This window comes from Nomascus leucogenys, chromosome 13, assembly GCF_006542625.1.
Source record: "Nomascus leucogenys isolate Asia chromosome 13, Asia_NLE_v1, whole genome shotgun sequence".
In the NCBI taxonomy this organism is placed as follows: Eukaryota; Metazoa; Chordata; class Mammalia; order Primates; family Hylobatidae; genus Nomascus; species Nomascus leucogenys.
In genome coordinates this window covers 84729816-84751402 of record NC_044393.1, presented here as the reverse complement: position 1 = coordinate 84751402, position 21587 = coordinate 84729816, and positions in this window count along the sequence as shown.

Sequence of the window (21587 nt, the reverse complement as noted above, 5' to 3'; positions counted from 1 at the left end):
GTGTGTTTGTCTCATACAGCATAGAAAACAGGACTGGGCTTCACAGTCTATGCTCTAAAGAGGCATACTGAAATTAAATGTCTAAAAAAGGTGCATAACTGGTGCCAGGTGCTGAACTCGGCCCTTTATAGTACATGAACTCTTCATTTTCACCTCATACCACTATGGCCTCCTCTCAGGTCCCAGCTTAACAAAATTCCACAACAGGAAAGAATTTGGATGTCCCACGTAGTTAATTATAATTAGATTTTTTTAACTTTTATTTTTAGATTCAGGGGGTACATGGGCAGGTTTGTTACCTGGGTTATAATGCGATTTGGAATCTGGTACAAACACAGCTCAGAATGCCAAATAAAGCCATGAATATCATGAGGTGGGGTCAGTGGCACAACTTGTTGGCAGGTGAGCTTGAGCTTACGTGGCTCAGACTCCAGGCAGAGAGAATATTCTAGCCTAGAGAAGCCTCAGCCCTAGGAACCAGGCATTTGTGAGTGAGGGGTGAGAAAGAGGTTCCTGCTCTCGAGGAGAGGAACCGTGTAGGAGTTGTGAGGAATGAAGCCGTGGAAGGGAGGGGTGGATCCCAAATCCCACGCCCTCAAAAAAGTCAGACTTTGATTCTTATATATTTTACAAAAATTGGAACCAGTGAGGAAAAGAACAAGCCACAGAAATTCATTCTTGGCTCCTGTCAGACAATTGAGCCCCAAACCACGATCTTAAAATCTGTTTGCTATTGAACAGGCAATTGGAAGGCCAAAAGGCGCTGACATGTCTGGGGGCTCCTGGCTCAGCTGCCAGCTGGAGGGTTGGAACGGTCGCCAGCAGCCTGCTCTGGTACACTCTGTCCCACTCTGTCCCTGCCCAAGTCCACTGCAGTAATTAGCTCTGCTCATTAGTTTCAAGTAAATGATCTCCTTGTCACAGCTGGGATCCTTTACCAGAGCAGTGGACATTAGGGTTTACAGAAGGAAAATGATTTTTTTTTCCCCTGGAATTCCCTGGAACACTAAATCATGACCCAGTAATCTGAATGAGGCAAGGAAACTTCCTAAGACATCAAAAAATTCTGAAGAACAGTTCTGCTTAAAAGATGGAAGAGTTGGGTATTTAAAACAAACAGCCAAAATACAATAGCCACCGCCACCCTTAGAAGTGGATATTGATTTTTTTCTTCAGTTCAGTTTAATGGCTCAGATCATCAAAATGCACAAAGTATTTGTTAAGGGCTGATATTGAGGTATTCCCAACCCCGTGAGAGCATCCAGTCTAGGCAGAGAGAGAATGACAAGTAAATTGGTCTAAATGCACTAATAGCATTCTTGCACTAATAATGCATGCAAACAGCAGAATGCACAGAGGGAGGGCACTTTAAGCCAGCCTGGTTCTTCAGGGATGGCCTCCCAGAGATGTGGCACTGATTTGAGAAAGATGAGGAGTGGCAGCCAGGAGTGCCTCTACAAGAGGGCTTGCACTGAGGAGGCACGGGCTGGATTCTGAGGTTTTCGAAACAACTGGCAAAATACATTTCCTTATACTTTTGTCCCTTGGTATCACATCAGTTTTCCCACTTTGAAGAAGGGGAAAGTGAGAAGAGAAACTTCAGCTCTGCCCTTGGATGACCTGTGGAGCTGGGGCTCAGGGGACAGCTCTGACATTGTGGGGCAGGACCCCTGCCAGCTTCAGGAAGAGCCTCATGGTAACAGGGCATCTCATCCCTGGCCCCTTAAGCTCTGCCCTCCATGTCCCCACCCTAAGGATTTCAGGGGCATCTGCAGCACCCTGAGTCATTGCCAGAGACGGTTCCCAGTCTGCTCACAAGCCTGCATGGGCCACAGCTCAACACCAAATGCCAATCTCTTTCCAGTGTGGCAGAGGCTCGCTCTGGAGTTTAACACAGGGTTGCCCAAGAGCAGAAAGGAAATGGTAATTCAAGGACAAGAGGGATATGTTTTCTGATAGATTGATTGGAAATTACAAGAAGGGAAGACAAGGTAAAGAGGTAAATAATTGCGTGGGGGTTAAGAGGATGAGCTTTGGAATCAAATGGTGCTGGTTTTCAGTCTCAGCCCTGCTACTTCGTAACTGCACAGGAATGTTCCTTGACTTCCCTGAACCTCAGTTTCCTCATCTGTAAAGTGGGTGAAATAATAGTACTTACCCCAGGGGGTTGTTATGAGAATCAAATGCAGTAATATGTGTAGCCACTCCATGCAGGGTCTGGCACACAGAGGCTTTCAATGAACATTACGCATTGTTTTTTCTGTCCATTTACATCCCCCATATCAATGCATAGGATACCCAAATCCACCAGATTTACCTGAGTCATCTAGGTAGTCACCTTCATTTGATCATTTTGGAGATAGCCAATGATATTTTACACTGGTAGTTTTTTTTTAGTTTTTTTTTTAACCAGAAAATGAAAAGATACTTTCTAGTAGCAAAGAAGAGTTTCTAGGAAGATCAGTGCTAGAGACAAACAATGGTATCCAAGTTCTCATGTCCTTTCCTGCAGAAAGGGCTTATTTAATGAAACTTTGACTAACTGGTACCCATCCCATGCCCTTGGGCACACTTAGTGATATGTGAAGTCCCAGAATGGATAATCCCTGTGAACAGCCTGGCTGGACCACAGCATCCCACGTCCTGGGATAAGCTGAAGTCGAGATGAGAAGGCCTTTACCATTTGTTCATTTGGATTAATTTATGTCACTTGTTCTTTAATTAGCAGCTCTTACATTCAAGGCGCTGCTTTAGAGACCACTGCCCTCACCAGGGACGATAGAGGCAGAGCCACCGAATGGGCTTCCCTTTGATTAGGAAATTGACACTCTCCATCTGCAGCTGTGGTCACAATCAGCAAACTCTACTTATTGACAACTGGGTAAAGCCCAGCCTGACCTCCCTATGAAAGAGACAAACCGGGATTTTTACTCCTGTCTTGCAGAGCAGGAAACAATCATGCTTATTTGATGCCATTCCACTTGACAGGGAAAGAAACTAGGGCTTGCCCCCTGGTTTTCTGATTCTAAAGTCCATATTGTCACTGAATCAGGTACTTTTGTCACATGGAGGGGGAAAGCTACACATCCTTTGCCCTTTAAAACCTAGAGGACACATTTCAAGGACAGTTGGCAATAGGCTATGGTCCTGGAACCTCTAACCTTTATTCATGCCATGATCTAGAGAATTTTGCAACTAGTTTCATCATGCCCCAAATTGTGCTGTTACCTGAATTAGAAACATTCAGTCAGCTGGACAAATGAAGCAGAGGGAAAACGTTGGGACTCAGAAAACTTCTAGGAGGACAGAGACAACATGATTCATTCTCAATGGAAAACTGCATGGGTGGCTCCAGCTAGTCTCCCACTTCTTCCATTTTCCTGAACTATCCAGATCCTTCTATTTCTGAGCTTCCTTTATATTCTCTCTCTATGTGATCAACCTCTCGGTCACTCAGGACCTATAAAAATTACCTGTCCTAGGATCCGATTAACTTCAAGACTCTGCTTTCAGCCAAATGTGGGGTTAGAAAAACTCCAACGAACAATTTTATTCTAAAGGGATAATAACTTAATATGTTGTGTTTCTCCAGAATATTTGCTTTTTTCTTTTTTTTAAAGAGAAGGTCAGGGGCCAGGTGCAGTGGCTCACACCTGTAATCCCAGCATTTTGGGAGGCCAAGGTGGGCGGATCACGAGGTCAGGAGATCAAGACCATCCTGGCTAACATGGTGAAACCCCGTCTCTACTAAAAATACAAAAAAATTAGTCGAGCGTGGTGGCACGTGCCTGTAATCCCAGCTACTTGGGAAGCTGAGGCAGGAGAATCGCTTGAACCCGGGAGGCAGAGGTTGCAGTGAGCCCAGATTGTGCCGCTACACTCCAACTTGGGCAACAGCAAGACTCTGTCTCAACAGTAAATAAATAAATAAATAAGTAAGAAGGTCATTAACCTTAAGACTGCTGGCAGAACTTTAGGCATTACGACAGGTGGTGGGGCAGGCAGCACCTTACAGCAAGGGGCTCTCTCACCACACACATGGGAGGCTGTTGTAAATTTCCTTTCTCCCTCTGTCCAATATGGTCAGCACTAGGTCACTCTTTTTCCTCTGAAATCAAAATCTCATCCAGCTGCTGGGAAGACAGAACAAAGCTGCCAACTGATTATTATTCAAGGACAAAGCAGACCATTTATTTTAGCAGGTTCAGAGCCATTATCTCCCCAGGACACGAGCTACAGTGTGTGCCGGCTTTATCTACCCGAATTTCCTTCTGTCCTCAAATCCTTAAAGAGGGTGCTGTTCCTCTTGCTGGAGCAAGACAAAAGGGAACAGGAGAAAGAAATTTCTTATAGCAATGACCTATGAAACTTCTCTCTCCTTCCTTTGCTGCCTGGGCTTCTCAAAGGCAATAGGATTTCCTAACTCTTTGAGAAACTACAGACGGATAAGAAAAGGTATGACAGAAGCAGGCTTGGGCAGGCATCTTCCATTTGAAATAAGGCAGAAGGCTGGGCATGGTGGCTCACACCTGTAATACCAGCACTTTGGGAGGCCGAGGCAGGAGGATCACTTGAGCCCAGGAGCTTGAGACCAGCCTGGGTAACATGGTGAGACCTCATCTCTACAAAAAAAATAGCCAGGCGTGGTGGCACACACATATAATTTCAGCTACTCAGGAGGCTGAGGTGGGAAGATCACCTGAGCTCAGTAGGTCGAGGCCTCATTGAGCCATGATTGCACCACTGCACTTCATCCTGGGCAACAGAAAAAGACGCTGTCAAAAAAAAAGAAAGAAAGGGAGAAAGAAGAAGAAAGAAAGAAAGAAGAAAGAAGAAAGAAAGAAAGAGAAAGAAAGAAAGAAAAAAAGAAAAGAAAAGAAAAGAAAAAAGAAATACGCCAGCCCAACACCACCAACCTCACTACTCACTATTTTTTTTTTTTTTTTTTTTTTTTTTTTGAGACAGAGTCTTGCTCTGTCATCAGGCTGGAGTGCAGTGGCACCATCTCAGCTCACTGCAACCTCAGCCTCCCAGGTTCAAGCGTTTCTCCTGCCTCAGCCTCCCAAGTAGCTAGGACTACAGGCATGTGCCACCATGCCCAGCTAATTTTTGTATTTTTAGTATAGATGGGGTTTCAGCATGTTGGCTTCTTTGAGAGTCTCAAGAAGGAATCGCCAGATAAAACACAGGATGCCCAGTGAAATCTGAATTTCAGATGAACAGTAAATAATTTTTCAGTATATGAGTATATCCCATACAATATTTGGGATATACTTATACTAAGCAGTCATTCAGTGTTCATTTTAAATTCTAATTTAACTGGGTATCCTATATTTTTATGTGCTAAATCTGGCAACACCATCACATCATATTTCTGCCCAATCTCCATCCCTCCCCAATAGCTGGCTCTGCCCCTACTCAGTCCCATACTGGTCACCTGAAGTACAGCAGAATTCCTTTGTTGTAGATGAGGCTTTGGAGGGGTCCATACCGGAAACACATAGGAATGATATAGATCTGCGTTCAGCATTGAACAGCATCAAAGATAAACCTCACTTGGAGTCACCTCCTGTCTGGCTGCTTCAGATCTTCTTGCCTAAGTGACACTGAACACCTGAAAAATCAATAAATTCATTTTACGCTATTAAACAGGGACCATTTTCTCCAAAGGAGATAGTGATGTTTTTGAGAAAGGTCTCCCACTTGTGTAGAGAAGTTCCTAGAAACCACCCTTCTCTGTAAGCCTCATCTGAAAATTGCACGTTTAGGCCAAATTCCTGAAGTCCCTGCTCTAAATTCTGTGAGTCTGTGCACCCCCCGGCTCCCTGACCACTGTGCTGCCTAGGCTTGCTCAGTCCCAGGCCACCCAGGGGTCCCACTCCTGCCCCAACTCCTTCTCTCATGGGTGTCCCTGTAGCAAACTGCTTCCCAGCTGTTCCTGAAGCATCTGACACTTCTCTACCTTCCTAACCTTGATCTCCCATTCAGAAGATGGGTCCTGCTTGGAGATCCTCACTGCAGTTGGGACCCCAAGTCTTCTGGCCTTCCCCCGGTCATGGTTTATCTCCTACTTCCCCGGGAGTAACCAGTCAATATTAACACTCATTATCCCTGATAAGTAGTCACTTACCGGAATTTAGGCTGAAACGCAATCATACTAATTCTGACACGGTAAAGACCAACATGTGGGCTTTATGCTGAGTCCTTCATGCACTTGGTAAAATTCACTTTTAAAGTAACACGAACCCAATACCACCCAGTTGTGCTTCTTTTTTCTTTTCCTTTTTATTTATTTTATTTTTTTTTTTGAGATGGAGTCTCACTGTGTTGCCTAGGCTGGAGTACAGTGGCACGATCTCAGCTGACTGCAACCTCTGCCTCCGGATTCGAGCAATTCTTCTGCCTCAGCCTCGTGAGTAGCCAGGACTACAGGCGAGCGCCACCACGCCTGGCTAATTTTTGTATTTTTAGTAGAGACAGGGTTTCACCATATTGGCCAGGTTGGTCTCGAACTCCTGACCTCATGATCTGCCCGCCTCGGCCTCCCAAAGGGCTGGGATTACAGGTGTGAGCCACCACGCCCAGCCCCAGTCGCACTTCTAACACAATTATCTTCCCTCTCACTGCCAAGTCTTTACTCCTTTTTTTGTGCTGATTGCTGTTTTAACTGCGTTCTCTTTCCAAATAATTTGTCCATTTGAATTAATCGACCAGTAAAGTTCATGAAAAGTCAGCCCATCCTTTTATTCTTAAACTGATTCTCTCATAAGATCTATCTAACTGATAGCTTGTAATTTTTTTCTGTCACTTGGTCTCTTCCATTTTTGTTCTGCTCAAAGTACACCCACCCTTTCAAGATGCACTGGAATTTGTATTTTATTATCTAGCATACAAGGTCCTCTGAAGACACTTTTTTTTTCTTTTAAACAAATGAAGACTCTACCCTCTGAAGCATTTCATCTTCTGGAAAACAGACACAAAATTATTTAGTCATTTCCCCAAAGTCAACATTGGTGAAAATTTCTGGGATTAAGAAAAACAATATGACAGGATTTTGTGGTAGAGAGTTGCCTTTTATGTTTTACTTGTGACTTTTCCCAGTGCCAAAATTCTATGACTCTATGATCAATATTACCCCATGGCTCTCATGGCTGCTAATGGCTGTGTTTGGGGGACTTTTTCTTCTAACTGTAAGAGTCTTGAGGCTTAACATTCCAAAGCGCTGGCTACATCCCCAGTGAAAAAAAAAAATTTCTACCATGTAGTAGCTATTTCTATTGTTTTATAAGAATGAAAAGAAGCCACATAATTAAGCCTGGAGCCCAGGGAAGGGAGCTCAAAAAGATGCCTTCTGTGGTGCCATGATAGTGGATGACAAAGTAGATAAACAGGAGTCCTTCCTGTCCTGCAGATTAAAGGTCATATGAGTCGAGTCATCCTCCTGCATCTCCTGCCAGGCTACACCCGGCCAATGTGCTTATATAATACTGGATAATAGTGAATGAAAGTTTACATCTCAGGGTCTCCCAGTGACTTTGTCCATTCGTTCATTCATGCAAACCCATTAATTGCATCTCTCACATGTCAGGTACTATGCAAGACACAGGAAACATAAAGGTCAATAAAACCCTGTCTGGACCCTCAAAGAACTGCAGACTGATGCATGAGACAGATCCACAAATAATAATGCATCCCAGTGTATCTCTCAGTGTTGAACTAAAAGAGTGGGCTCTCTGTCACAGCAACTCTCAACCAGGGCCAATTTTGTGACCCCAATCCCACCCTGGGACGTTTAGCAGTGTCTGCAGACTTTTTTGTTTGTTTGTTTGTTTGTTTGTTTTTTTTTTTGTTTTTTTTTGAGACCAAGTCTCGCTCTGTCACCGTGGCTGGAGTGCAGTGGCAAGATCTCAGCTCACTGCAAGCTCAGCCTCCCAGGTTCACACCATTCTCCTGTCTCAGCCTCCCGAGTAGCTGGGACTACAGGCGCCCGCCACTGCGCCCGGCTAATTCTTTGTATTTTAGTAGAGACGGGTTTTCACCATGTTAGCCAGGGTGATCTCGATTTCCTGACCTCATGATCCACCTGCCTCAGCCTCCCAAAGTGCTGGGATTACAGGCGTGAGCCACCGTGCCCATCTGCAGACATTTTTGATTGACACAGCTGGGGTGAGGGCTGCTACTGGCTTCTAGTGGGTAGAAGCGAGGGATGCTACTGGCTTCTAGTGGGTCGAAGCCAGGGATGCTGTTAAACATCCCACAGTGCATAGGACGGTCCCACAACAAGGAATTATCTAGCCCCAAAAGTCAACGGTGCTGAGGTTGAGAACCCTCGTCTAGTGGGATAAAATATGATGTAGTCCGCTCTGTCTGGTCATCTCTGGAATTTGGGCCAACTTGATCACTTTTGTTCTTTTCATAGCTGTGTCATTGATTGGCTTTTGCTCCTAAGCAAGTTACTGCACCTCACTTGGCTTAAGTTTCCTCATCTATAAAATAGATTTAGAGTCTCTGATCTCTAAATCCATTCTAGCCTAAGAAGCTATGGTTTTCTTGGGCCAATATTTATGCTTTCACTGAACCCTGCTTCCGAGAGGAGAATGCCTTGGCCAAAGACTGTTTACTCCACTCTAGGTCAAGGAGATAAACTAGTTTCCTGTGTTGATCTGAAGTCTCACTCAGGAAGGGCAAGCATGACCGCTGCCCGAGGACCCTGAGTTAGGACACTTCCATCTTTGGAGTTTTCTCATCAGCAAACAGGAACTACTTAACTGCTCTGCCTCTGTGTGTCCGGAGGAAACCTTTGAGTCAATGAAGAGATGGAAAATTACCCGGATGCTGTTCCTGTGACTAGGTCCAAACCACAAATGCCACTTTTCTCCCTTTGGGGGGCCTGTGGCAAGGACAGGGTGGGGAGACACTGTGCTATCCCTGTGGTGTAGGCTGGTGGGCTGGGCTGGGGAGGGGTAGTGTCTCTTTATATGTCTGTGGGGCTGCCTCAGGGAGGACCTTCGTCATTTCTCTCCCTGAGGACAAAAAACTTCAATTCTTGGCCGCATATTTTAGGCTCTGGGGACTGGGTGGGGATCTGGTGCCCTCAAATTCTCACTCTCTCTCTCTCTCTCTCTCCCCCGCCGTGGCTTCAGGCTTAGTCACCAAACAGAAAGAGCTTTTCTGAGCCAGCCGGCTGGAGGACAAGAGCAGCTACAGAGACCAGTGGAAGCCAGGTCCCCACAGGACGGGATGCGCTCCTGCCTGGGCCTGAACAGAGGCCTCTACAGTGCTGCTGCGGTGCTGCTGTAACCAGAAAGGCAGGAAAAGGGAGACTAGGGCAGGGCTGGAGACGAGGACAGGGTTGGTCTTGGCAGCGACACTGAGTTTGGTGTTACCGGGCTCTCTGTCTTGGCAGAAACGCATCAAGGACGGCAACTGGAGTATCTTCGTGTCCTCTCCCCGGCTACACCAGTGCCACCTGAGGTAGCAGATCCTGTGTGTGATGAACAAATGAACTGCCGTTAAAAAAAAAAGAAGAAGAAGAAGAAGGAAAGAAAAGGAAAAAAACTACAATTCAGAGACATTAAGTAACATGCCCAAGTTATTTAAACTGCTAGTCAAGGGGAATTTCTATCAAATTTGCTTCACTGAAGTTAGCAACAATAAAAGTTCCAAATCAGACAAATATTTCCCACTCTGTATGTTTTCATTGCTTGGGATTATGGGGGTTTTTCTGGAGGCAGCAGGGTTGGTATGATTTACATTAAGTAAAATGTGCGAAACTTAAGTACACTGCTTAATGACTTTTATATACGTATATACCCAAGAAACATGTTCCCAGATGAAGATATAAAACGTTCCCATCATTCTAGAAAGTGCCCTTGAACCCTATTTCAGTTGATAGCCACTTCAAGAAATTTTTCTACTTCTGTCACCATAAATTAGTTTTGCCTGTTCTTGAACTTCTTATTATCACCCTCATATTGTTTTCTTCAATATAATGTATTTGGGGTTCATCCACATTGTGTCAGTAATTTGTCCTTTTTGATTGCTGTGTAGTATTTCACTGTATAAATATATCACATTCTGTTTACCCATTGTTCTGTTGATGGATATTTGGATTATTTTCAGTTTTTGGTTATTGTAATACATTTATCCTAAAGCTATGAATTGGATAGGGATAATTTTTTGTTAATTTGTCTCAAAACATGTGCCTATTTTAATTCCCCTCCAAACAAACTCTGATAAAAGTCATCCTCCAAAGCTCCCAGAAGTTGAGATAGAAAGAAGTATTTATTAAATTACCTCAAAGATCCTTTCAGACATGAAATCCTCTAATTCAACGTCTTCTCTAAGAGCTGCTGTTAAGCACCTACTTGCATGAATTCTAACATTTTCTCTGAACTGTAATACAGACAGTGGTTGTTTCCTTGTAGAAACAACCCCTGCATCTATAAATTCACCAACAAAGACTAGAGAACTTATTCAAGCACAAAAAAACATACTCATATCTCTTCACCAGATGGCACCTATTTCCAAATGAAAGATGTTCTCCTGTTCTGCACACTGGAAGCAACTTGGGAGTGACCAGAAGAAATGGTGGAATGTAAATAAATATATCTACTTCATTTCAATCCTTTTTTCCTCCATGGAAAGCAACGGTGGTTTCTTTCTTGAGATAGGTGGGAAAGAATGAAGCCCACAATGGACTATTCACCAGGCCTCCAAAGCATTTCTCAGAATTTTCAGATCCTGCAGTGAATTCCTACCACCCATTGTATTCAGATTTCCATTTCACCTAACGCTAACTCCAATGAGTCTATACGATACCTGGTGAGCCGAACTGCAGTGCACACTCCATCACACCATCAGTCTTCTATTTAACCCAGACAAAGCGTCTTTTATACCCTTCCTGGACATGAAAATAAAAGATTAGAAACAATCATTTTAATGATATATTTATTTTAAAAAAAACTATGCCTTAAGATTTGTTCAACAAATATTCATTCATTCAGCCACAAGGACTGAACTCCCAAAGCCAAAGGTCGGAATCACCACTATTGTGGCACCTAACATCTTGTATGATGTCTAAAAAAGGAAAATTCAAAAGAAAATTTGCACAATGGCCCACGGTGGCTGTAGTCAGACATGTAAGTAATAAAACCTAGGCCTGTAAACTAAAGCTGACTTCTTGCCTGTGTAACTGCAGTTTGTTACATACTTCACTGACAGGTACTGGTTATAAACCTGTTTACCAGCTGTAGAACAAAGACAGGATGCAAAGAGTTGCCCTCCACCAGACCCTAAGGCACCTAACCTTTCTCCTACCCGCTCCACCGTATATTTACCTTATCTTATGGACAGTGTTACCGAGCACCAATCAGAATCACAAGAATTCAACTACTGCTTCCCTCCTCCTTTCTCCTACCTTCTGTGCCATGCCTATCCCCCATTAGGAAATGTATCTATACTGTGTGCCTCCTGTAACCCACTTAGAGACACATTCTTAGTCTATACTGAGTCTGTGTTCCTGGGCTTCCGTCTTCAAGTGTGGCTCAGAATAAATCTAACCATGACTTCTCTAAGTTCTAGTACCTGTTATTTCACTTTTCAGCCAATGATGTATACCATCCAAACGCTGAAGTCCTACCCTCATCACACCTAAGACTGCAACCAAAAATACTATGGACAGGGCGGTGAGGCACACAGATTCCATCCCATCCCCTCTCTGTCTTCTCTCATCCCTCTTGGCTCAGCCCTGATCTCTCTTCTCCTCTCCCCCTCCTCTTCTATCCCTTTTCCCACTTAGTCTCCTGTCTGCCGATCTCCAGGGCCCTTTATGAGTTCACAGAAAAAAGAAAAGGGGATGGGGGAATGGGGAGAGGACACACAGATGTAGCTGTTACAACTAAACAGCCTTTATACTCAAGCCATCCAGATTCCTCTATCCCGCCTTTAGGTACTATTGGTTCCTCACCTTACCCCACATATAGCCCAGGAAGACCTTATCTGCTCTCCAGCTGGCCTAATGCACCATTATTTTCCCCAGCTCCTTCACATCAAGACCCAAACCTCCCTCATCCCACCCACTTGGCTTTACCAAGGCAGGGAATGCAATTCCTCCCTGGGACCCTAATGAGCGGTGGTAGTCCCTGAGCTGCCAATCTCTCATCCTCACAACAGGCAGGGGTGGTGCTTGTCTGTCATTACACTTGACTCCTTTCCCTTCCTCTCCCTAAGCTGGTCTCGCCCTTTTCTTAAAATGACAACACTGTGTAGAATCAGCTCCTGACAGCCTCACCCACCCCAATCAGCCCCGGCCAGCCAGGGCTCTGGAGGCGTCATCTGAAAACCAGGGTATTTTTTTCTAACCTCTCCCCGCCCTCCACCCACCTCTTGTTCTTTCAGGAACAAATTCTTTTCCCAGCGTTTCTAAATTAAGAGGAAAAGAAAAGGAGTTTCTTCCATTTTCATCGTGGATGAAAATAAGCCAGTTGTCAGTTATTTACCCAAAATCTGATTCCGAAATGACCCAGTCCTAGACTGGATTTAAATTTTAAAGGCAAACCTAAAAAGAGTTTCTGAAATATTTTTTAAAAATTCACCAAAAGTGGCCAGGAGGTGAATTTGCTAGGCTGTGGTTATTGGCAAGACGAACTGCAAAGGCAGGAAATTCTCTGCATAACTAGCCCGTCTTCCCAAAGCCTGCCGGGAGCAGGAACAGGAGCTTCCAACTCCTCCCTGACTATTTCTCCTGAGTCCCTAGTCCAGGCACCCCCTGGCTCTGGGCACGAGCCCGCCAGCCTCTTATTGCAAATCACAGCATATGTTCACATCCATTCATCAAATCCCATTTGGCAAGAGTTCAGGCAAAAAGGTGGGATTAACTTGCGAAGACACCAACCACTCCCTCACTACAGGCTGCACAATGTCCTCTCCTTCTATGTAATCCAGCCAGACAGCAGCCAAGATGCCCACCTCAGGGAACGTTCCATTCTGGAAAATTCCTTCTGGAATCACCCCATTCTGTTGCCCCACCAACTCCACCTCTCTGACCCAACTCCCACCACACACAGACAGAGTGTATTAGTCAGGGCAGGCTAGGTGCTGCAACAAACATCCCCAGCGTCTCAGTCAATTAGCACAGAGTTTATTTATCTGTCATACTTAACATCTGAGCAAATATTGCTATGATTTTGAGGATTTTTCCAAATTATACTTCTAGCCTTCGAGGTCTTAATTGTTTGAGGAACTGTGACTTATCCATGTTTATGTAACAGAGATGTCCCTCTTTATAGTTTGCAGTGTAAAGAGCATACTTCAAGCAGGTCCCAGATGCAAGGTTTGAGCCTTCAAAAGCTGGTAGCAGCCGGAAATCCTATATTTTTATTTAATTCTATATTTTACAAAATTCCAACTCCTTTGCTTTTATATATCCAAAAGTACCTGCATTCTTACCAGTAGGTAAGATAGACAGGAAATAGGAGGAAAAGATGCAAAGGAAATGAGAAGTCAGAGAGGGATCCAAACTTATTCAGCCCTATCCAGCTCTGCCAAGAAGAGCAGCAGGCTGGTAGCTGGGTGTGTAGTCAAGATAGACAACATACTCCCTGGAAGCCATAGTAGTGACCCTCCAGGGCTATGCTCAATCAAGAAAACTACACTAAAGATCTAAGCCCCTTCCCACAGGGACTCTTTCAGCTACTTCCCTGGGTGAGCAGACCCCAAGAGACCTGGATCAGGATGGGGTTCAGCAAGCACCTCACGGATCCAGAACCATTTCTCTCTTCTCTCCTGCCTCAGTCAGGTGGATTTATCAGCTCTCCCTGTCTATCTATCCATCAGTCTAACCACCTCAAACCTCCTAGTAACTTCATTCTGGGGATCCAGTTGCCTGTCTCTGCCACTGGCCACAATTGGAGCCAGCGTGATGCCCATTCAACAACAGATCTCCCTAGTTCTGAATCTCAGGGGAGGGTATAAATGCCTATAGTAGATTGTATTCCTGTTCACCAATGATGCCATCTTTCCATGCTGTGGAAGAAGTATACATCCCTGCCCTGCTGGACTCAGAAACTGCCCTGCGACTTACTTTAGCCATTAAAATGGGTTGGGAGCAGGGGGGATGGAAATGTGGAATGTGTGCCACTTTTGAGCAGAAATTATGACAGCCAGAGCATGGTTTACTTGACCCTTTTTGCTTCTGTCATGATGACCAAGCAGTGCTTCATATAGAAGCTGCTGCATTAGCCCAGGTCCCAGAATGAGGACAACATGGAGGAAAGCCATAGCCAACCCGATAAATACGTTGCATGCATGAGAAATAAACCTCTACTGATTCTTGTTGTAAGCCCTTGGAACTTCGGGGTCATTTGTTAAAGTGGTGGAAGCTTGTAGATCCTGACTGATGAAGTGAATGTCCTGCCCTCCCTTCCCAGAATGCTCTGGGACTCCCTGTGTACATTACACCACCTTCTCCCCAGAGCTTTTCATACCCAAAGAGGCTTCTCAAAGAAATCATTTTGCATCTTTTCTCCAGGTCTGCTGCCTGCCTTCTTTAGCAAATAAGGAAGTCACAACATCTGCCCTGGCACGCCCTTCTAGTTTGGCCTCTATAGAAACTGATTGGCGGTTCCTTTTGCTAACGAAGGAAAAAACTGTAATCTCTGAGGGTACTGCCACTACCTACGTTTGCCCTACTGTGGTTTGTGCATGGTAGACACCAGTGGATGTTTGTTGTTGTCTGAAGAGAATGGGGATAATTTTGAGGAAGAAATTGGTAGCATCATTAGTAAAATTTAAAAGCCTGAGAGGTAGGTTTCGGAACCATCTAGAATGTGTTCCATCTAAATTTCTACCCACACCGTGTCCCTGTTTTAGCAATCTCCCTCAAACCCCTCCCTGCCAAAAAAAAAAAAGAAGCACCTATATGCAAAGGGTGTAACTCAGTTATTTTTAAACTGAAAATACAAAGATCCAAGGCTTTGGGACAAGTCAAATAAAACTGCAATTTTTATCTCCCTGTCCTCCCCTAGACAAAGCACTTGCATCTGGAGTGGAGATTACGCAGGCATTCGGTCTAGGCAAAGCCCAGAAGCTGAACTGATTGCATTGCAGATGCTTTAGGGACACCTAAACACGGCTTAAGAGCCTCCACCAGGGCAGTTGGTGTGTCCATCAGAGAAAAGACCTGGCCCACTTTGCTCAATTGGCCCATCCATTGGTGGTCCAGCATTTACTTTCCTGAATTACTGCTCTGGCTAGCGGGGCTGGCAGCAACAACTCGATATTCAAGCCTCACGTAGACACAGGAACTGAATTGCCCCAATGATTCTTTGATCTAGCGCAAAACATGCTATACACGGTGGACACCACGTTGCAGGTGGATGTTCCGGCCCGGCCTGGCAGAGGCGCACATGTATCACCGAGTCGTATGCTGGCAACCCTTGAGGGCCAGATGAGTTTTCTGCTTTGGAGGCTGGCACTTCATAATTACAGCTGTGTTTGTGTTGTCATACCCAATTACCTCACTTACAGCCTTAAAATAGAATCCAGCCAAAGGTGCTGGCTGCGCAGACAAAAAGGGAGGCTTCACAGGACTCAGAACCTGGGGACTGAGCCAGAGGGGAGGGCTTGAAGCTAGACACAAACGTCCTAACTCTTAAAAACCCAGGACTCCTTTCCCTCTCCTCATGAGGGAAACAGAACAGTGCCACAAGACTATAAATGAATGAATAGGAGCATGATGGAGACAGAACTCCAAGTCAATCTTGTTTCTGGTTTGGAAACATTCATTTACCCATGAATGAAGTCAACCAAAGAAGGGATCTTAGGTGTCCTGTTAGCTAAGGGAGAAAACCCAGAAGGGTTCTGTCGCTGTGTTCATATGTCCCTCCAATGTTGGGAATACCGCAGTCCACAAGTGACTCTTCTCTCCAAAAAGAATTTCTGCCATCTGCCATCCCCACAGCTGCAGGCCACAGCAGAGAACCCAATGCAGAAGAGAGCCCTCCAATTACAGAGCAAGAGCCATTCCCTAGGCAGGTAGGGAAAGAACAGCAGCTTATCTCTGAGGGCAAGGGGGAAGCAAACCTCTGTAGAAACCAAGTCGTAGCAATGCCCAGCACTCGCCTTGCTCTCAAGCTTTCTCCACAGAAACCATAAGCCCCTGCTCCTGAGCTCTCCGTCTAGGCTGGGGACAATCCTGAAATTTTTTTTTTTTTTTTTTTTTTTGAGACAGTCTCACTCTGTCTCTCAGGCTTGAATGCAGCGGTGGGAACATAGCTCACTGCAGCCTCGATCTCCCAGGCTTAAATGATCCTCGCCACTCAGCCTCCCAAGTTGCTGGAACCACAGGCATGTGCCACCACATCCTGCTAAATTTTTTTATGTTTTGTAAAGAAGAGGTCTCACCATGTTGCCCAAGCTGGTCTCAAACTCCTGGGCTCAAGCAATCCTCCTGCCTTGGCCTCCCAAAGTGCTAGGATTGTAGGCGTGAGCCACCGCCCCTGGCCAGAACTTCTTGTCTGCTCCCTCTCTCCCAACCCGTCTCCCCCTCTCAGACATCTGCGCGTTTCTGATTTTACGTCCTCAATCTTTCTCAAATCCATGGCTTCTCTCCTTACCACTGGCTCCTGCCCTGATTCAGGTCTTTATCATCTGTCCCTGTAGCTTGGCATCTTCTTGACTGGTCTCCACCCTGTCAAATCCACCCTCCATGGCACAGCCAACCATAAAGCTGAACACCCCATCCCCCTGCTGGGACCCTCCAGGACTCCCAGTGACCGGCAGGGTGCAGTGCACATTGTAGCCCATGACTCTCCACCAGGCCCTCCCGGCCCACCAGCCAGCCTCCCACTGCTTCCTGGCTCCTACTTGATCTTCCAGCAAGGCTAAACGGCATGAGGTTCTGCACCTACATCAAGTTGTCTCTCCCCTCAGTGCTGTTTTTCAGGTTGTCCGCTCCCTCACCATTCCTTCTCCCACAACTTAGTTAAATCCAATGCATCTCTAAACACTTAATTCAGATTTTAGCCCCTCCAAGAAGCCTTCCCCGACACCTCTCTCCCTCTCATTTTCTACATGAGAATCCTCCAGCATTAAATGTAACATCATGTTTTCTGGATATCTGCAGAGGAGTCTATTGCCCCCATTGTTATGAAGATTCTTGACAGCAGGGGACCTGTCTTATTTGATGTGGTGTATACCTGCTGCTGGCACAGAGGAGATTTCCAAAACCTAGATGAATGAATGCATGAATGAATGAGTGAAGGACAAACAAAGGGGTATTGACTGAGCCATTTTTGTGTTACAGCCTCAGAGAGAGCAGAATCTTCCCCCTCATTACCATGAGAAGGGCCCAGACCAGAATTCCTTCCAATGCATTGCACTTCCCATGTCTAGAAGCCACAGCCACTCTCTCGTTTTTTTTGTTTGTTTGTTCTTTGCTGTTATGGTGGGTTTTTGTTTGTTTGTTTTAGAGATGGAGTTTTGCTCTTGTTGCCCAGGCTGGAGTGCAATGACGTGATCTTGGCTCACTGCAACCTCCGCCCCCCAGGTTCAAGCGATTCCCCTGCCTCAGCCTCTCAAGTAGCTGGGGTTACAGGCACCCACCCCCACGCCCGGGTAATTTTTTGTATTTTTAGTAGAGACGGCGTTGCACCATGTTGGCCAGGCTGGTCTTGAACTCCTGACCTCAGGTGATCCACCCTCCCCAGCCTCCCAAATTGCTGGGATTACAGGTGTGAGCCACCGTGCCCAGCCTGGTTTTCTCATTTTCATCTCAGCCCCTGCTAGGCAGCATATGGAAGTGTCTACCACACAGTAGTTGTGTGACCCTTATTACTTATTCTTTCTAAGCTTCAGGTTGCCATATGTTAAATGGACCGTATTTTAGTATCTACCAAATAGAATTCCTGGGAAAAGTGAATGACATAAAATGAGATGTGTAGCCAGAACTCAGTAAATGGTAGATGTAACTAAGCTGGAAAATTGACTAAGAAATACAGGGAGGTGGGCCTGGCATGGTGGCTCATGCCTGTAATCTCAGCACTTTAGGAGGCTGAGGCAGGTGGATCACGAGGTCAGGAGATCGAGACCATCCTGGCTAACACAGTGAAACCCCGTCTCTACTAAAAAATACAAAAAAAATTAGCCGGGTGTGGTGGCGGGCGCCTGTAGTCCCAGCTACTTGGGAGGCTGAGGCAGGAGAATGGCATGAACCCAGGAAGCAGAGCTTGCAGTGAGCAGAGATCGTGCCACTGCACTCCAGCCTGGGCGACAGAGCGAGACTCCGTCTCAAAAAAAAAAATAAATAAATAAGAAATATAAGTAGGCATAGTGGGAGTTCAGAGTGAAGATGCATTGGACAACTATTGTCTTCAGTAGAACACCTCCCCCTAAAGTATTCCTTACATAATAATAGCTCTCAGAAGCTCCACTGTCATGATTTTACTGTGCTCTGCTACAAAAGACAGTGTTATCCATTTCCTTACCAGTCTCAACCAGTGCACTCAGGATTGTAGCGGGAACAAGAAAAACATGGGGAGAGAAAAAAATCAGTACTGTATACTAGGCCAGGCCTTTCTGAGACTTCAGTCAGGCCCCTTGAGAAGCTGTAGATGTTCACCTCCTGGTGCCAAGGTGTAGTGGTGAGAGAGAAGGCCTGGCTCATCATCTTAGGAAATGAAATTAGTTACAAACACATTCATTCCCAGCCCAAATCCAAAAGCTAATCCTCACCCCAGTTTAGTAATTAGTAGGTGACAGTTTGGAGATTTGAGCCTACAGATTTGAAAAGTCTGGGACTGGAGGCCAAGATGGTGATTTCTGGTCCTGGATTCCCCATGGCCTGGCAAGCCACATCCATCTTCCTCACTCACAAGAGTGTCGGCAGGAGAGCAGGGAGGCCTGAGTCTTCTTGGCTTCAGCATCAATCAACAAGTATTCAGTGGGCAACTGCAGGGTGCTTGCTACCCCGTGCTAGGTCTTTGGGCAATCCTTGCAGATTTACAAAGTACAAGAAGAAAACATTACAGCAGAAGCAAAGATAGTTAGAGCCAGTAAGACTAATCTGATGAGTAGAGGCCATGGCGTGTTGGAGCCAGCTCCTATGGACTTCCTGAGAGCTGATTGCTAATATTTCAGAAATTTTGCAAGCCACTTGTTAAATTATCAGTAGCTTGAAATCAGCCATGAGTATTTTCACCAGGGGAATTGGCAGGCACTACAAATCAAGGCTTCTCCCCACCCCTCTAGAACTGGTTTACCAATTTAAGGAGTTCCTAAAATATAAGGCTTTAAGGCAGGCAAGGGGAGTGGTTTTGCATGCGGGCTATGAAATCACATAGATCTAGGTTAAAATCCCAGCTCTGTTAGCTGGATGACCTGGGACAAATTACTTAACCCCTCTGAGCCTGTTTCTTCATGTGTATAGAGCTCACATGTATTCAATACTTACTATGTACTGGATATTATTCTCAACATTTATACATATTAATGCATTGATTCCTTGAAACAACCCTATGAAGAGGAAATTATTATTATCCCCATTCTATAGATGAAGAAAATCAAGCCCAAGATAGATTAGGGAACTCCACCAATATCACACAGCTAGTCAGTGGCACAGCTGGGATACAAAGACGGGCATCTTGCCCCAGAGCCTGCCCTCTCACCTTCTAGCTCTGCACTGCCCGATACAGGAGCCACTGGCTGCGTGGAGCTATCAGGTACTTGAAACAGGGCTGGTGTGACTTGAGAAGTGCTGTAAGTGTGAAATACACATTAGATTTCAAAGACCTCATGTAAAAAAAATATATATATATATAAAATATCTTGCTAATACTATATCACTTACTTATAGAAATGATAATATCTTGGATATATTGAATTAAATGAAAGATATTATTACTATTCATTGCACTTGTTTCTTTTTACTTTTTTTTTTTTTTTTTTTGAGATGGAGTTTCACTCTTCCAGGCTAGAGTGCAGTGGCACCATTTCGCCTCACCTCAACCTTCACCTCCCAGGCTCAAGAGACTCTCCTGCCTCAGCCTCCCAAGTAGCTGGGATTACAGGTGTGCACCACCATGCCCAGCTAATTTTTGTATTTTTAGGAGAGACGAGGCTTCGCCATGTTGGCCAGGCTGGTCACAAACTCCTGACCTCAGGTGATCCGCCTGCCTCAGCCTCCCAAAGTGCTAGGATTACAGGCATGAGCCACTGCACCCAGCCTCTCTTTACTTTTTTTTAATATGAGTTGTGGAAAATGTTAAGTGACGTTTGTGATTCACATTACATTTCTGTTGGAGAGTGCTGCTGGCTAGTGCCCTAACCTCCTAGTTCAGTGGATGCATTAAATCAGTTAATGCAAGGAGGGCACCTAGCACATCGCCTGAAACAAATTAAGCACCTAATAGCTATTATTAATATTAGTGAGAGTACTGGTTTTCAAATGTTGTAGTCCAGTATTTCTCCCCCCCAAAAAAATGGTTTTTTAAATTTTTTTTAGAGAAAAGTTCTCACTCTGTCACCCAGGCTGGAGTACAGTGTTGTGATCATAGCTCACTGCAGCCTTGAACTCCTGGGCCTAAACGATCCTTCTGCCTCAGCCACCTGAGTAACTAGGGCTACAGGCACATGCCACCACGCCCAGCTAATTTTTTAATTTTTTGTAGAGACAGGGTCGATTTTCCCTAGGTTGGTCTTGAACGTCCGGCCTCAAGCAATTCCCCCACTTCGGCCTCCCAAAATGTTGGGATTACAGGCGTGAACCACCATGCCCGGCTCCCAAAAAACTTCTTATAACAGATAAAAGAGGAGCTTTTGCAGTAGAGTAGAGCTTTGAGGAGCCCTCTCCAGGAGCCCATTCACCCTGGGCACCACCTCCACAAACTGGAAAACCCACAGGATGACAGAATCTTTAAGTGTCCTTCAAGCTTTAGCGTTCCCTGTCTATCACTTCAGAGAAGTTGAGGAGGTGATATGGGAGAGAATTAAGGTGTCTATGGCAGTATATTACAATGATTATGGAAAAACACTCCCATTTTGCTTGGGAAAATCAAAGTGGTTGGTCCCAGGCCTAGGCACAGCCCAGAAATGGGAGCATCACCAATGTGAGTTGGGGGTCCCCTGTGGGCTCCTGGATCATTACCTATGCACGTTCACACGGACAATACCAATGCACCATGTCACCTCTCCACTTCGGCTCAGTCCCAACCTGCCAACTCGCCACCCACCCAGAACCTGGGCAGACCAGACCCAGGCTCTAGGTGCCAACGTCCAAGTCCAGCTCCAGGGCCAGGCAACAGTGACACTCAGCCCAGGCACCACAATGATTTTGCTGTCCTGAAGGCAACTTAGGCTCAACCAGCCCTGGTGTCTGCCAGGCAGGCTCCCAACTCTGCCTCCAGCCCTCGCCCCTGGCTCTGGTATCGTATGTGTGGACGGGGAGAGCAGCCAACTCTTCGCCGGGCTCTCTAACAAGTTCCGCGGGTCTGTTTGTTAAAGAAAAATTCCAGTGGGTGCATCCAACACATGGAACTCAAGTACAGAAATTATATTTATCCGCCCCACTGCCAAGGAGATCACATGCCCCG